Source organism: Anomaloglossus baeobatrachus, chromosome 12, assembly GCF_048569485.1.
Source record: "Anomaloglossus baeobatrachus isolate aAnoBae1 chromosome 12, aAnoBae1.hap1, whole genome shotgun sequence".
NCBI classification, from domain to species: Eukaryota; Metazoa; Chordata; class Amphibia; order Anura; family Aromobatidae; genus Anomaloglossus; species Anomaloglossus baeobatrachus.
The window spans coordinates 111,232,230-111,247,949 of NC_134364.1; the positions used below are offsets into that span (position 1 = coordinate 111,232,230).

The 15,720-nt window shown below is 53.2% G+C and overlaps 2 protein-coding genes across 5 annotated transcripts in view; one reads left to right on the forward strand and one right to left on the reverse strand.

Moving 5' to 3' along the window:
- The window catches only part of LOC142258066 (uncharacterized), a 39,616-nt gene extending 35,089 nt beyond the window's left edge, over positions 1-4,527 (reverse strand). For both annotated transcript variants that reach the window (XM_075330509.1, XM_075330508.1), the window contains exon 1: positions 4,396-4,527. The gene's annotated coding sequence lies outside the window, so the exon portion shown is untranslated. The remainder of the gene's footprint in view (positions 1-4,395) is intronic.
- Positions 1-15,720, forward strand: part of LOC142258067 (acyl-coenzyme A thioesterase THEM4-like) — a 106,382-nt gene that overhangs the window by 62,091 nt on the left and 28,571 nt on the right. The window contains exon 1 of one of the 3 annotated variants that reach the window (XM_075330510.1): positions 3,524-3,627. The exons of 1 other annotated variant lie outside the window; for it this stretch is intronic. The gene's annotated coding sequence lies outside the window, so the exon portion shown is untranslated. Of the gene's footprint in view, positions 1-3,523; positions 3,628-4,631; positions 4,727-15,720 lie in introns of those variants that run through there. One more of the 3 variants, XM_075330511.1, reaches the window with a different exon arrangement.

Sequence of the window (15,720 nt, forward strand, 5' to 3'; positions counted from 1 at the left end):
TGCAGAGGTAGTTGTGCCCCCACCTGCCCCCTGCTATTCCCACAATATGGAGGAATATATGTGCAGAGGTAGTTGTGTCCCCCCCCCTGCACCCTGCTGTTCCCACAATATGGAGGAATATATGTGCAGAGGTAGTTGTGTCCCCACCTGCACCCTGCTATTCCGACAATATGGAGGAAATGTATGTGCAGAGGTAGTTGTGTCCCCCCCCCTGCACCCTGCTGTTCCCACAATATGGAGGAATATATGTGCAGAGGTAGTGGTGTCCCCACCTGCACCCTGCTGTTCCCACAATATGGAGGAAATGTATGTGCAGAGGTAGTTGTGTCCCCACCTGCACCCTGCTGTTCCCACAATATGGAGGAAATGTATGTGCAGGGGTAGTTGTGCCCCCACCTGCACCCTGCTGTTCCCACAATATGGAGGAAATGTATGTGCAGAGGTAGTTGTGTCCCCACCTGCACCCTGCTGTTCCCACAATATGGAGGAAATGTATGTGCAGAGGTAGTTGTGTCCCCACCTGCACCCTGCTGTTCCCACAATATGGAGGAAATGTATGTGCAGAGGTAGTTGTGTCCCCCCCTGCACCCTGCTGTTCCCACAATATGGAGGAAATGTATGTGCAGGGGTAGTTGTGCCCCCACCTGCACCCTGCTGTTCCCACAATATGGAGGAAATGTATGTGCAGAGGTAGTTGTGTCCCCACCTGCACCCTGCTGTTTCCACAATATGGAGGAAATGTATGTGCAGAGGTAGTTGTGTCCCCACCTGCACCCTGCTGTTCCCACAATATGGAGGAACGTATGTGCAGAGGTAGTTGTTTCCCCCCCTGCACCCTGCTGTTCCCACAATATGGAGGAATATATGTGCAGAGGTAGTTGTTTCCTCCCCTGCACCCTGCTGTTCCCACAATATGGAGGAATATATGTGCAGAGGTAGTTGTGTCCCCCCCCCGCCCCCTGCTGTTCCCACAATATGGAGGAATGTATGTGCAGAGGTAGTTGTGTCCCCACCTGCACCCTGCTATTCCCACAATATGGAGGAAATGTATGTGCAGAGGTAGTTGTGTTCCCCCCTGCACCCTGCTGTTCCCACAATATGGAGGAATATATGTGCAGAGGTAGTTGTGTCCCCCCCCCCTGCACCCTGCTGTTCCCACAATATGGAGGAAATGTATGTGCAGAGGTAGTTGTGTCCCCACCTGCACCCTGCTATTCCCACAATATGGAGGAAATGTATGTGCAGAGGTAGTTGTGTCCCCATCTGCACCCTGCTATTCCCACAATATGGAGGAATATATATGCAGAGGTAGTTGTGTCCCCACCTGCACCCTGCTGTTCCCACAATATGGAGGAAATGTATGTGTAGAGGTAGTTGTGTCCCCACCTGCACCCTGCTGTTCCCACAATATGGAGGAAATGTATGTGCAGAGGTAGTTGTGTCCCCCCCTGCCCCCTGCTATTCCCACAATATGGAGGAAATGTATGTGCAGAGGTAGTTGTGTCCCCACCTGCCCCCTGCTGTTCCCACAATATGGAGGAATGTATGTGCAGAGGTAGTTGTGTCCCCACCTGCACCCTGCTGTTCCCACAATATGGAGGAATATATGTGCAGAGGTAGTGGTGTCCCCACCTGCACCCTGCTGTTCCCACAATATGGAGGAAATGTATGTGCAGAGGTAGTTGTGTCCCCCCCCGCCCCCTGCTGTTCCCACAATATGGAGGAAATGTATGTGCAGAGGTAGTTGTGTCCCCACCTGCCCCCTGCTGTTCCCACAATATGGAGGAATGTATGTGCAGAGGTAGTTGTGTCCCCCCCTGCCCCCTGCTGTTCCCACAATATGGAGGAATATATGTGCAGAGGTAGTGGTGTCCCCACCTGCCCCCTGCTGTTCCCACAATATGGAGGAATATATGTGCAGAGGTAGTGGTGTCCCCACCTGCCCCCTGCTGTTCCCACAATATGGAGGAAATGTATGTGCAGAGGTAGTTGTGTCCCCACCTGCACCCTGCTATTCCCACAATATGGAGGAATATATATGCAGAGGTAGTTGTGTCCCCACCTGCCCCCTGCTGTTCCCACAATATGGAGGAAATGTATGTGCAGAGGTAGTTGTGTCCCCCCCTGCCCCCTGCTATTCCCACAATATGGAGGAAATGTATGTGCAGAGGTAGTTGTGTCCCCCCCTGCACCCTGCTGTTCCCACAATATGGAGGAAATGTATGTGCAGAGGTAGTTGTGTCCCCACCTGCCCCCTGCTGTTCCCACAATATGGAGGAAATGTATGTGCAGAGGTAGTTGTGTCCCCACCTGCACCCTGCTGTTCCCACAATATGGAGGAATATATGTGCAGAGGTAGTTGTGTCCCCACCTGCACCCTGCTGTTCCCACAATATGGAGGAAATGTATGTGCAGAGGTAGTTGTGTCCCCCCCTGCCCCCTGCTGTTCCCACAATATGGAGATGTATGTGCAGAGGTAGTTGTGTCCCCACCTGCCCCCTGCTGTTCCCACAATATGGAGGAAATGTATGTGCCCCCTCACCCCATGTCCCCTACCTGTGGTATACAAGAAAATGGGGGGGAAGCCAGCACTGCTTATGAGTGGGATGCAATTATGATGAGATAAAAAGTGTAACATTCACAAATTCATTCCTACTGTATCAATTCAATGAGATTTTTGGCAAATAATTGATCAATGATTTGAGCCCCCCTGCCCCGTCACGGCAAATCTCTATAAGGGGGGTCCCTACACTACAGTATATAATATACATGTGTACCATGTGGTCTCGTGTGATGTGCAGGACCATATAGGAACACCACCTACCTGAGAAGTGTCAGAACCGCTCCCATGCTGCATGGGCTGACAACTGCGAGTAGAGAGGCAGTCCAGGTGCCTGCCACTAGCACAATGTCTGAACTAGCCCCCACAGTGTCAGACCTGCAGACATGGATGAAGGGCGGAACAGCCCCAGGCAGGTGGTGCTTAAGTACTAATGCCTATGGAACAGGAGGCGGTGGCTGTGTGTGAACAGGCACCAACATGCATTTTGATGGCGACAGAAGGAATTTGCAAACCACACTGGGCGTGCACGGCATAGTGGTGGTCAACCACTTGAGCAGTATACAAGAAAATGGGGGGGAAGCCAGCACTGCTTATGAGTGGGATGCAATTATGATGAGATAAAAAGTGTAACATTCACAAATTCATTCCTACTGTATCAATTCAATGAGATTTTTAGCAAATGATTGATCAATGATTTGAGCCCCCTGCCTCGTTATAATTGCATCCCACTCATAAGCAGTGCTGGCTTCCCCCCCATTTTCTTGTATACTGCTCAAGTGGTTGACCACCACTATGCCGTGCACGCCCAGTGTGGTTTGCAAATTCCTTCTGTCGCCATCAAAATGCATGTTGGTGCCTGTTCACACACAGCCACCGCCTCCTGTTCCATAGGCATTAGTACTTAAGCACCACCTGCCTGGGGCTGTTCCGCCCTTCATCCATGTCTGCTGGTCTGACACTGTGGGGGCTAGTTCTGACATTGTGCTGGTGGCAGGCACCTGGACTGCCTCTGTACTCGCAGTTGTCAGCCCTTGCAGCATGGGAGCGGTTCTGACACTTCTCAGGTAGGTGGTGTTCCTATATGGTCCTGCACATCACACGAGACCACATGGTACGCATGTATATTATATACTGTAGTGTAGGGACCCCCCTTATAGAGATTTGCCGCGACGGGGCAGGGGGGCTCAAATCATTGATCAATTATTTGCTAAAAATCTCATTGAATTGATACAGTAGGAATGAATTTGTGAATGTTACACTTTTTATCTCGTTATAATTGCATCCCACTCATAAGCAGTGCTGGCTTCCCCCCCATTTTCTCCTACCTGTGGTATACAGCCTGGAGACACATCCACAGATCCTCGGACGTCTGCAACTCGGAGGACGGCTACCAAATCTCTACTTCTCACTAGCCGAGCCTGGAGACAGGACATGGAGAAGAAAGCAGCCGCGTCTGGGTCTTGTAGTTTATTTTATCTAAACTGGAACTCTCGTGTTACAAGGCGATAGAGGAGGAAGGGAACTACAAGTCACAGGGTACCATGCAGTGATACACACAACCAGCCTTAGTCCTGTAGTATATGAGAAGACTAGAATAGTGAGGGGGAAATGAAAGGATGGATGGATGGATGGATGGATGGAGGGAGGGATAGATTGACGGACAGATAGGATTTATACCCTCACCTACCTGTGACACCCATCTACCATATGGGTGCAATGTATGTGCAGAGCTAGTTGTGTCCCCCACCTTCACCCTATAGTTCCCACCATACGGTTGCAATGTATGTGCCCCCTCGCCCCCACATCTGGAGCGCTGCCTGCATGTCCCATACCTGTGCAGCCAGGAGACCCATCCACAGATCCTCAGACGTCTGCAGCCCAGGGAGGAGGGATGCCCCCGAGCCTGAGGACGGCCATCAAATCTCTATCACTCACTGGCCAAGCCTGGAGTCAGGACATGAAGAAGAAAGCAGCCGCGTCTGGGTCTTGTAGTTTATTTTACGCTTCTATTACATAGCCATAGAGGAGGAAGGAAACTACGAGTCCCAGGCTGCTTTGTGGTGATACACATGACCGGCCTTAGCCCTGTAGAACAGAACATGACGAGAAGACAAGAATAGTGAGGGGGGAAAGGAAGGAAGAAAGGGATAGATAGTTAGACAGGTAAGTGAATTGAATGTGAAAAATGTGGAAAAGTTCACAGGGTATGAATACTTTGTCAAGGCGCTGTATATGAGATAGACAAATATAATAGATATTGTTGATGGATATGAAATGGGGAGAGATCACTCTGTCATCTCTGCTCCCAAGAAAGGCTATACTCAACCAAACAATCCGAAGCATAAACATGGAGCTGGTGTAACGGGGTGCCTCGGGGGTTGTAGTCGTGGCCCCTTTTTCTATCAGGCTAACCCCTGGCTCCGCCGTCACTATTGGGACAGGAGATTGCTTGGTGGGGCAGAGTGTGGTGGTGTAGATAACGCTGTCAGATGTATAAAGACTTTGCAGACGAAGATCAGTTGAATCAGAAGGCATGTTTATTGCACGCATCTTCACAACAGTGGCCACAATCTGCTGGCGACGTTTCACAACTTCTGCTGGGGAAAACCTTTTCTGGACGTCTCCTCTAGTGGGGATGTGCCCGGCTACTCTACTTCACCTAGGCTCCCACTCCGGCTATCACAGTCTTGACCCACACAAATTCTGCTTCACCTTTGAGGACACGTTCTCTCTCCTTTCCTTCGCTTTTCTGTCCACCCAGCTCCCACACTCTGCCCCTGCTGTTCCTTCTCTCCCGTCCCGGACACAACTGCCTCCAGACTCAAAAACCTTTTTTTCTACAACACACACACTCCCTCCCCCAAGCTGCCGGCTCCACCTCTCTCCTGCACTGTTTCTATGGGGACAGCCGTCCCACCCGGCCACTAGGGGAACCCACTAAAACAGTATAAACATTTTTATTAATAACATCAACATTAACAGCTTTCAGGGGGGGAAAACTGCGCCTCCTTGTAAGGGGTCTGCCCACCCCTTACATTCCTCCCCTCTTTTTGCCTTAGCCTCCCGGCAAGGCCCGCACCTGCAAAACACAAATTAGCAGCAAAGTCACTTCTATAAAAACCTTAAAATGTTCACATAAAGGCAAACTCAAGGGGCGCACAAGTCCGGCGCCCGGAGTCCCTCCAAGGCAGCTCCCGGTCTTTGCAGTAGATTTGCCCGGAGGCCGTTAACAGGCACTCCCGGTCTTGGCTGATCTTCTGCCCGGAGGCTCTCACAGCACTCCCGGTCTTTGCAGGCAGGGAACACAAACAATAGAGCCTCCGTCAACATCACGGATGGGAGTCCTTGCACAGTTCAGCATCAGGCTCCCTCCGGGCTCGGTACCTTGAACGTGGTTACAACTTTAACTCTTCACCGGTTCTTCTCCATAACTCCGGTATTTAACACAAGTATGTCCACCACCTCCGGTTGCTATGATTCACTCGGGGTAGTATGCACGCTGCCATTCAGCCCGCTGGGCCCTCACATAGTCGGACAGGGATTGGCCTGGCAAGCGGCGCAGCCTCCGGAACGGTTCATAGTTGATCGGGGGCTCTGCCTCCTCTGTCTCCAGTTTGGGCTCCGCAACCCCCGACGGGGGTGATGGGGTAGCTGAACGTGACGGCCGGGGACTACCAACGACGACCACCGGGTGTGTTACCATACTCTGGTGGATCGCTAACACCGCCGGTGTCCCCTTTTCCGGCTCACCTATCAGTCCTGTGGTGACTTCTGGCGCCACCGCCAGCGTGTTTTTCGGCCGGCAAGTCTCAGCCAGCACCGGTCTCGGTTGAGTACGTCTCCGGTATTGGCACTCCTCCCACTCAATCTCTTGTTGCCACTGTGCGGCCTCTTGCGCAGTGGGCATCCGGGTCACTCCCACGGCAAAGAGGCCCCGGCATCCCACTTCTCTCCGGAACTTCACCTTTTCTCCCGGGTACAGCGTATGAAGGCGTTGTGGCAAGCCCTCAGTGTCCAGGTTAACCCGGTTGTAGAAAAAATGGTCCCCGGTCTCTTCGTCCTCAAGGAACCCGTAGCCTTCAGCCTGGTTGAATTTGACCACAGTGCCAACGGTACATTGCCGATCAAACTCCTCGCTGAGGGGACCGGCCATCATCTCACGGGCCACGGTCTCGGCTAGTAACCTCTCTTGCACTGGATCGGTTTCAGGTGGTGGGGACGGTCGCCGAGTCAGGGGCGTCGGCTTTACCGGCTCCCAAAAGAATCCCCATTCGTCTTCTTCTAACTCCGGGGTATGTTGCTCTCCCGGGGCCGGAACTTCAGTGGGGGCTGGAGGACCCAGCTTGTCTGGTGTAACCACCTCCGGACTCTGGAGAGGTGCTCCCAGGGTTTCGCCTCCCGGCCGTAGCTGCGCCTTGTAGGTGGCCCGGACTTCAGTCGAGGTCTCACCGGTCGCGGCATCCCAGGAAGTGACCCACGTTACTTTTGTGGGCCGCTCCGGACCTCCTGGCACAGCCGGTAGGTTAATAGTAAGTCCTTCCGCAGACGCAGTCTGCTTCGGGCGTCCTCTCCCCAGGCTGGTTGTTACCAGCGCGCCCACTGCAGCTCGCTGTTTTCTCTGGGTCTCCATCTTGCTCGGAGTCAGTCTCTGAGTTGGCGTTTCTTGCAGCCCTTCTTGCAATGGCGCCGGGGACAGTGGAGATGCTGGAGAAGGTGGAGGCGGGCCTTCTTTTCCCGCTCTTGTATACACTCCACCCCCAGTCTCGCACATCAAATCAACCCAGCATAGGCGGCCCTTCTTTTTCTCCACACCGCCGGCCTCTTCACATGTCTTCAACAACATCCTGGGGCCAGCACCTCCCCTCTTTGGGCGGCGTACTCCGTACTTCTTTTTCTTCGCCGTACAACCCCAGGTTTTTCTTTTGGCGCCAATCTTCCGCGCACTCACTGTGTTCGTGAAGACGGCGGCCATCTTACCGCCGTCTTGTGCCTGGTCCAACGCCTTAGGCACCACTTGTTCTTCCCACCATGGAATCGGGACCCTTCGCCAATAGTCCGGATCCTGCCGACTACGCCACATGTAACGGGGTGCCTCGGGGGTTGTAGTCGTGGCCCCTATTTCTATCAGGCTAACCCCTGGCTCTGCCGTCACTATTGGGACAGGAGATTGTTTGGTGGGGCAGAGTGTGGTGGTGTAGATAACGCTGTCAGATGTATAAAGACTTTGCAGACGAAGATCAGTTGAATCAGAAGGCATGTTTATTGCACGCATCTTCACAACAGTGGCCACAATCTGCTGGCGACGTTTCACAACTTCTGCTGGGGAAAACCTTTTCTGGACGTCTCCTCTAGTGGGGATGTGCCCGGCTACTCTACTTCACCTAGGCTCCCACTCCGGCTACCACAGTCTTGACCCACACAAATTCTGCTTCACCTTTGAGGACACGTTCTCTCTCCTTTCCTTCGCTTTTCTGTCCACCCAGCTCCCACACTCTGCCCCTGCTGTTCCTTCTCTCCCGTCCCGGACACAACTGCCTCCAGACTCAAAAACCTTTTTTTCTACAACACACACACTCCCTCCCCCAAGCTGCCGGCTCCACCTTTCTCCTGCACTGTTTCTATGGGGACAGCCGTCCCACCCGGCCACTAGGGGAACCCACTAAAACAGTATAAACATTTTTATTAATAACATCAACATTAACAGCTTTCAGGGGGGGAAAACTGCGCCTCCTTGTAAGGGGTCTGCCCACCCCTTACACTGCTATCAAGCATCACCCTGGCACAACACCCCTCCATAAATCACCATCACATGTATGACAGCAAGCACCTCAACACGCAACATCAAAGAAGGGCACAGCCTTCTGTCCAGAGATCTGAATACTACGAAACCCCAGGTCTGGATCAAACACAATCCAAAACCCCATGGAAAGGCCCCTGAGAAGAAAAATCACGAGAAACTGAAATTAAAACCATTCACCCAAAATTGGGCCACCAGAGGCATTAGTCATGGAGAGACATGGAGGAGATAGATACGTTGTGTAGAAAACGAATGTGATTCGAAACTGACCTCATCTATAAACCAGTCAGAAATCCAGTGAGTCCTACACAGCCACGCTCGTGTGTCGCGGGCGGAGGAGGGGACGCTGCGCTCTCCCACTGCTCGGGTCCGGCTGCCGCCGCTGCTGCGGCCTGCTGCAGCTCGGTGGCTCGAGCGATGGGCCGGATCCCGGGGACTCGAGCGGCGCTCCTCGCCCGTGAGTGAAAGGGGATTGGTTTTTGGGATTGTTTATTGTCCGTGACGCCACCCACGGTTGTGGTGATTGTATGGACACCACCGCTGCTCTGTATGGGGATCCCGGGAGCGGTGACAGGGAGCAGCAAAGTTGTTTGTTCTCCCCTCCGTGGGTAGGGGGTGGTTGTCCCGGGGCCCAGTGATGAGTTGGGGGGATGAGGGATGGCGGGGCCGGTGCAGGGCTTGGTGGGGTGCAGGGACGCGGGGGCAGCGCTGTGCCTCACGGCACTGTGGTACTCACTCAGCCTGAGACGGGGACACAGTTCTCGGTAAAACACACGGCTGGAAAGACGGTTCCCACGGACGGCTGCTGTTGCTTTTCCCCAGTAGTTGACGGTGACGGTCCCTTTTCCTGCACCTGTCTATGTTGGTAGCGATGGGTTCCCACCGGTAACCCGCTCCCCGGCTGGGATATGTGCCGGAGGAGCCCCTCTTTGCCCACAGGCGCTGGCCCTGAGAAACTGGTGCCTTGGCGGTGGCGGTGTCTCTCTCTAACGGTTGGACTGTTGCCTTCAATCGGGACTTGGTTGCTGGGAGACCCAGAGGTCCCCTTCACTGATGGATTTGGCAAATTCACGGCGACTCCTAGCCTTGCCGGGATCCGAAAGGCCCCTGCCAATGGTGCTGGCTTCTCTTCGTATACCGCTCTGGTACCGCCGGGCCACCACCCGTCCACGGTCCTTTCGGCAACCACCAAGCAGCCTCTCCTGCAGACGGTCACCGCCGTCTGCCGACCTTGCTGTCTCAGTCCGGGGCACACACCCGGACCAACTTCAGGCTTCCTCAACTGTCACTTTCTCTTCCACCTTTACTCCTCTCTCTTGCTCCTCTACCACTTCACTCCTAACTCTCACTCTCCCTAAACTGATCTGCCTGGTTTTCCCGCCTCCAGGGCTGTGAACTCCTCGGTGGGCGGAGCCAACCGCCTGGCCCACCCCCTGGTGTGGACATCAGCCCTTGGAGGAAGGCAACAAGGATTTTTGTGTAGCTTTGGTGTACCTATCCGGGGTGTAGGGTGTGGTGGTGTCATGACCTGTGACCCCTGGCTTGCCCAGGGTGTCACATTCCCCCTTAGCAAAATGCAGACTGTCCGCGGGCTGCCCGTCCAACACCGGTTTTATTTTTCTGAAAAGATAAAAAACACAAGACAAGTATAATAACTTCATCCCACAGCGGGAGGCACTTTTCTTAAACGTTACGGTAACATTTTAAACGGTTGCTGCTGCCGCTCTCTCCCCCCCAAGTAACCTGGCCCTGATGCTGCCCCTAAGAAACAGGCAGCACCCCTTGACCCCAGTCCTGAACCAGTTACCCGAGCGGGATCTGTCCTTCCCCTCCAGAGGGTAGCCACCGGTTCCGGTGGTGGCTGGGCCCCAGCCTGCTCCACTGCGGGCCCTCCCTCCAACCTGCCTCTCCGGAGGCGGTAACGGTTGCTGCAACAAAACATTTTTATTTACATGCCACTAACGTTTGTGGTTGCCCTGCAAGTTCTTGGGCCTGTTCATAGAGCGTTCCCTATGCAACTTTTTGAAGGGTCCCCACGGGGACAACAATGCCGGCAACGGCCGGTTCCAAATCACGGTAATCAGGTAAATCCTCGGTTTAATCACTTATTATCTTTTGCAAAACTTTCAACTTTTAAACACACACAGTTCCTCTCCCCCCGCCCTTTTAAAGAACGGTTTCCCTGTACCTAAGTGGGGGCCTACCTAGGTTGGGACGGGTGGACCTCCGGGGTCCGGTGTACGTGGGGCTAGGCAGTGGGGCAGAGGGAACAATCAGTTCCTCCTCCCTGCTATCGTGTGGGGCAGGCGGAGGCATATGGGAGCGGGGCACAGGCTCATCCCTGGGCACTGGCACTGACTCACGGTTGACCGCCTCCGTCACTTCTTCATCCACGGGTTGTGGGAACAGTATCACTGGAAGAATCACCGCGCCGTTCTGTGTAGGCCAGTCTGCTGGGAAGTCACCCATCACAGTGTGGATCACCTCTTTTGCCTTCTCTGCTGGTGGGGGAACCGGTACTTCAGCCGTCGCCCTTAAGGCTGGTGGGCACCTTTTCAGATGGTCCCGGGAAACCGTGGCCAAAGTGCCCCCTTGGTCACGACTGATTTGGTAGGCCTTCCCATCTTCCCATCCTGTGGGCTGTATGACGTACGGGGTTTGTTCCCATTGATCATCCAGCTTGTGGGTTCTCCTCTTCCGCTTGAGTACGACATCTCCGGGCTGAAAAGGGCCAGCAGACGCCTTTTGATTGCAGTGCTGCTCCTGCAGTTTCCGACTCCGACTCAAGTTCTTCTCAACATATTCTTGAATCTGCCGGTATTGTACCCTCCGCCGAGTTTCCCATTCAGCTGTCGAAGGGAGTGCTTCTGGGGCCTCCAATCCCATTTCCAGGTCCACCGGCAGTCGGCCGGGGCGAGCCCTCATCAGATATGCTGGGGTGCACTTCGTTGAGCTGGACGGGATGTTGTTGTACATATCGACCAAGTTGGGTAGCTTCTCTGGCCACAGGTTCCGCTCTTCCAGCGGTAACGTCTTGAGGAGTCCCAGGATCAAGTGGTTCATCTTTTCACACATGCCGTTGGTCTGGGCATGGTAAGGGGTGGTCCGGATCTTCTTGCAGCTGTACAACTGGCAGAACTCATGGAACACCTCTGCTTCAAAAGCCGGGCCTTGGTCAGTAAGCACTTTCTCTGGGTATCCATGTGGTCGGCAGAAATAAGCCTGGAACGCTCTAGCGGCAGTACGACCAGTTAGGTCCTTGACTGGGACAACCACCATGAACCTCGAATAGTGGTCTACTATGGTCAACGCGTAAGCGTACCCACTTCGGCTGGGGGTGAGCTTGACATGGTCCAGGGCGACCAGCTCCAGCGGCTGATGTGTAATGATCGGGTGTAGGGGCGTCTTCTGGCTGGCCTCGTCCTTCCTCCTCCGCGGTCCACTGTTCCATCAGCCGGCAGATCTGGCTCCGGTAGTGTCGGCAGATCCCTGCCGTCCGGGCCCTCAGCCATGCCGCTGTCCCGGGCACCGGTTCGGTAGCCTCCGCATAGCTAGGGGGAGCGGACATTCTTTGCAGGGGTCGGCGGATCGTGGGGTCCCAGCGTCCTTATCTGTATAGCCGCGGCTAGATGCGACCAGTCGCCATTTCATCCCCCTTAGCCTCTTTCCGGCCCCTCCTCTATCGGGGCGGGGTTTTGGCCTTTGCGCCTCCGCTACTCGAGAAGACGCTCGAGCGGGAACTCTTCGCGCCAAAGATGGCGGCTTTTGAAATTTTCCGGCCGGACACCTCCGGCGGTCACAAGGCGCACCTCTACCCAACGGCAGAGCGGTAAGATCCTGTTCGTGACGCCAAGTTGTCGCGGGCGGAGGAGGGGACGCTGCGCTCTCCCACTGCTCGGATCCGGCTGCCGCTGCTGCTGCGGCCTGCTGCTGCTCGGTGGCTCGAGCGATGGGCTGGATCCCGGGGACTCGAGCGGCGCTCCTCGCCCGTGAGTGAAAGGGGATTGGTTTTTGGGATTGTTTATTGTCCGTGACGCCACCCATGGTTGTGGTGATTGTATGGACACCACCGCTGCTCTGTATGGGGATCCCGGGAGCGGTGACAGGGAGCAGCAAAGTTGTTGATTCTCCCTTCCGTGGGTAGGGGGTGGTCGTCCCGGGGCCCAGTGATGAGTTGGGGGATGAGGGATGGCGGGGCCGGTGCAGGGCTTGGTGGGGTGCAGGGACGCGGGGGCAGCGCTGTGCCTCACGGCACTGTGGTACTCACTCAGCCTGAGACGGGGACACAGTTCTCGGTAAAACACACGGCTGGAAAGACGGTTCCCACGGACGGCTGCTGTTGCTTTTCCCCAGTAGTTGACGGTGACGGTCCCTTTTCCTGCACCTAAGTCTATGTTGGTAGCGATGGGTTCCCACCGGTAACCCGCTCCCCGGCTTGGATATGTGCCGGAGGAGCCCCTCTTTGCCCGCAGGCGCTGGCCCTGAGAAACTGGTGCCTTGGCGGTGGCGGTGTCTCTCTCTAACAGTTGGACTGTTGCCTTCAATCGGGACTTGGTTGCTGGGAGACCCAGAGGTCCCCTTCACTGATGGATTTGGCAAATTCACGGCGACTCCTAGCCTTGCCGGGATCCGAAAGGCCCCTGCCAATGGTGCTGGCTTCTCTTCGTATACCGCTCTGGTACCGCCGGGCCACCACTCGTCCACGGTCCTTTCGGCAACCTCCAAGCAGCCTCTCCTGCAGACGGTCACCGCCGTCTGCCGACCTTGCTGTCTCAGTCCGGGGCACACACCCGGACCAACTTCAGGCTTCCTCAACTGTCACTTTCTCTTCCACCTTTACTCTTCTCTCTTGCTCCTCTACCACTTAACTCCTAACTCTCACTCTCCCTAAACTGATCTGCCTGGTTTTCCCGCCTCCAGGGCTGTGAACTCCTCGGTGGGCGGAGCCAACCGCCTGGCCCACCCCCTGGTGTGGACATCAGCCCCTGGAGGAAGGCAACAAGGATTTTTGTGTAGCTTTGGTGTACCTATCCGGGGTGTAGGGTGTGGTGGTGTCATGACCTGTGACCCCTGGCTTGCCCAGGGTGTCACAAGTGCACACAGTATATAGCTGGAACATTCAAGACCTTTGGACGTAAAACCTAAGCTTCTGACTTTATACTAAGACTGAAAACCAAGTATACAGGAGAATCTGCGTCCTTGCTTTGAAAAATAAAAACAAGCAGGGACGCAGTTCAGAAGGAATATTGGTCAGGTTCAAAGAGGAGCTCGATCAGCCCATCACACTGGTGAAATGAGGGGAGAGCCACATATCGGTCAAAATCGGCAGCTCCAGCCTTACCTCTCAGTCAGGGAGCTTCAAAAAGCCAGAGATCCTAAAAAACTAGGCCTACAGAACCTTATATGCCATCCGAAGAAAACGCTGCTATCTGAAGCCATCAGTGATTGTCTACCTGGGGACCTTATGGGAGTAGGACAACCTTATGATTCCTCCTGTACCATCTTTAATAAATGTCAAGGGTTTGACAAACCGGCTTGTGTTCACTCAGCTGCTGATAAGACAAGGGTGTACCTATGTGGGACATTATGCCAACCAGTTGCGTATTCTTTCTACTGAATTGGCCTTGAACAGTAGCTCTCCTGGTTGTCTTCTGCGCTGAGTTGTCCAGTTGGGTCAAAGATGAAATTGCCATTAGAAATTTCTTTTCCTCGCCTGATTATTTAATCTCCCTCGATCTTCCAGTTGACTTGCCCTCCAAAGAATGGTCTAAGGAAAAACTCTAAATTAACAGGTTTCTGTTACAAAAGCCTCTTCAAAATCCCCTTTCAGAGCATATTGGAACCTATGCAAATCGGTTGGAAGAAGTTGTCACCTTACAGAAAGATGATGTTTTTACTGTGCTGAAAAGCAAGAAATCATCCTCGTGGATTCTTCTCCAAGAAATTAGATTGGTGACCTTGAGCTTTTAGCCATTAGATTAGTCCTTGACATCTACTTTAGGAAGCTAAATTTCCGGTGACCATCATAAAAATCTAGAGTATCTTCAGGAAGCCCATAGGCTCAAACCCTGCCAAGGTCAATGGTCTCTCTTCTTCTCATGGTTTGACTTCATCCTCACTTACCGTTATCCCGAGAAAAAACACAAAGCCAATGCCCAATCCAGATTCTTTGACCAAAATGATGCACCCTCACATCTAATTAAACCTAAACATATAATTGCTACCATCTCTAAACTTTCCAACTCTCCACCCAAAGATTGTTCCACGGTCTCCAAAGTAGTTGCTCATTGGAAAGTCTTATCTTGGGCCTAAGAATATCAATCAGCCTCGGGAGTACTATTTACAAATTTTCTCCAACTCTCATCATGATTACTGTCTGGATTTGCTTCCTTGAGATGAATTTTGCTTGTTCCACACACCTCAGAGAACTAACTGTTGGGTTTATAATAAATTATAGCCTAACATTTACAAGCTAATATCTCCACAATGATGTGGCTAGTTTGGCATGCTCAAATTAGTGCAAGGTCTTCCTTAGCATCCCCGCCAATCAGCTACCATGTTTCCTCAAAAATAAGACCTGCCCCAAAATTAAGCCCTAGCATAATTTAACAGAATTTTTGGAGTATGCTTGAAATATAAGCTCTACTCAAAAAATAAACCCTAGTTACAGTAGGAGCAGACAAACTGCACAAATTCTTAAGGTCCCCAAGCTCTTAAGGACCCTAACGTTTGTATTCCGAGTTTAAGATTGTTTAAGGACCTTTGGTGACTTCATGTCACAGTCTTCTTTTTTTGAGATTAGCGACCGGCTCAGGGTTGGACTCTTGTTTGAGGCCATACACATTAAACATGTGTTTTCCTTTTGGCAGTGGCAGGGTTAATGTCAGTTCTCCTTGCTATCAGCAAGCTCATTAACCCTGCCCAGGTGTTTTCTCTGATGACCACTTCTGGTCTGGATAAAAACCCTCTGCTTCCAGCAGAGGGTGCCGGTTATTCAGATCATTCTGGAGCTAGGTCTGGAGCTGTTAGGACATTCGGTAGTTTTTGCTGCTGCTGTCTGCTGTGGTGTGTGAAAGTGGCCTGTTTTGTTACTTTCTCCTTTCCTTTCTTACCCCCCCCCCCCCCCCCGTAGACCTTTTCTAATTCCCTGGTGTGTTGGTTTAAGGTGTGCATGAGTTTTTCTTTCTTTCCCTGTCTATCAGTATTTGTTGGTGGGATTTTTTTACTTCTGTCTTTGCCCTTCCCCTTGGGTGGTAGGTTGAGGTGGGGGTCTTACCATCAGGGCCAAGGAAAGAAGATAGGGAGACGCTGGGGGCTCAGATCTCACTACCTCAGGGTTGAGGGATAGCCTAAGGTACGC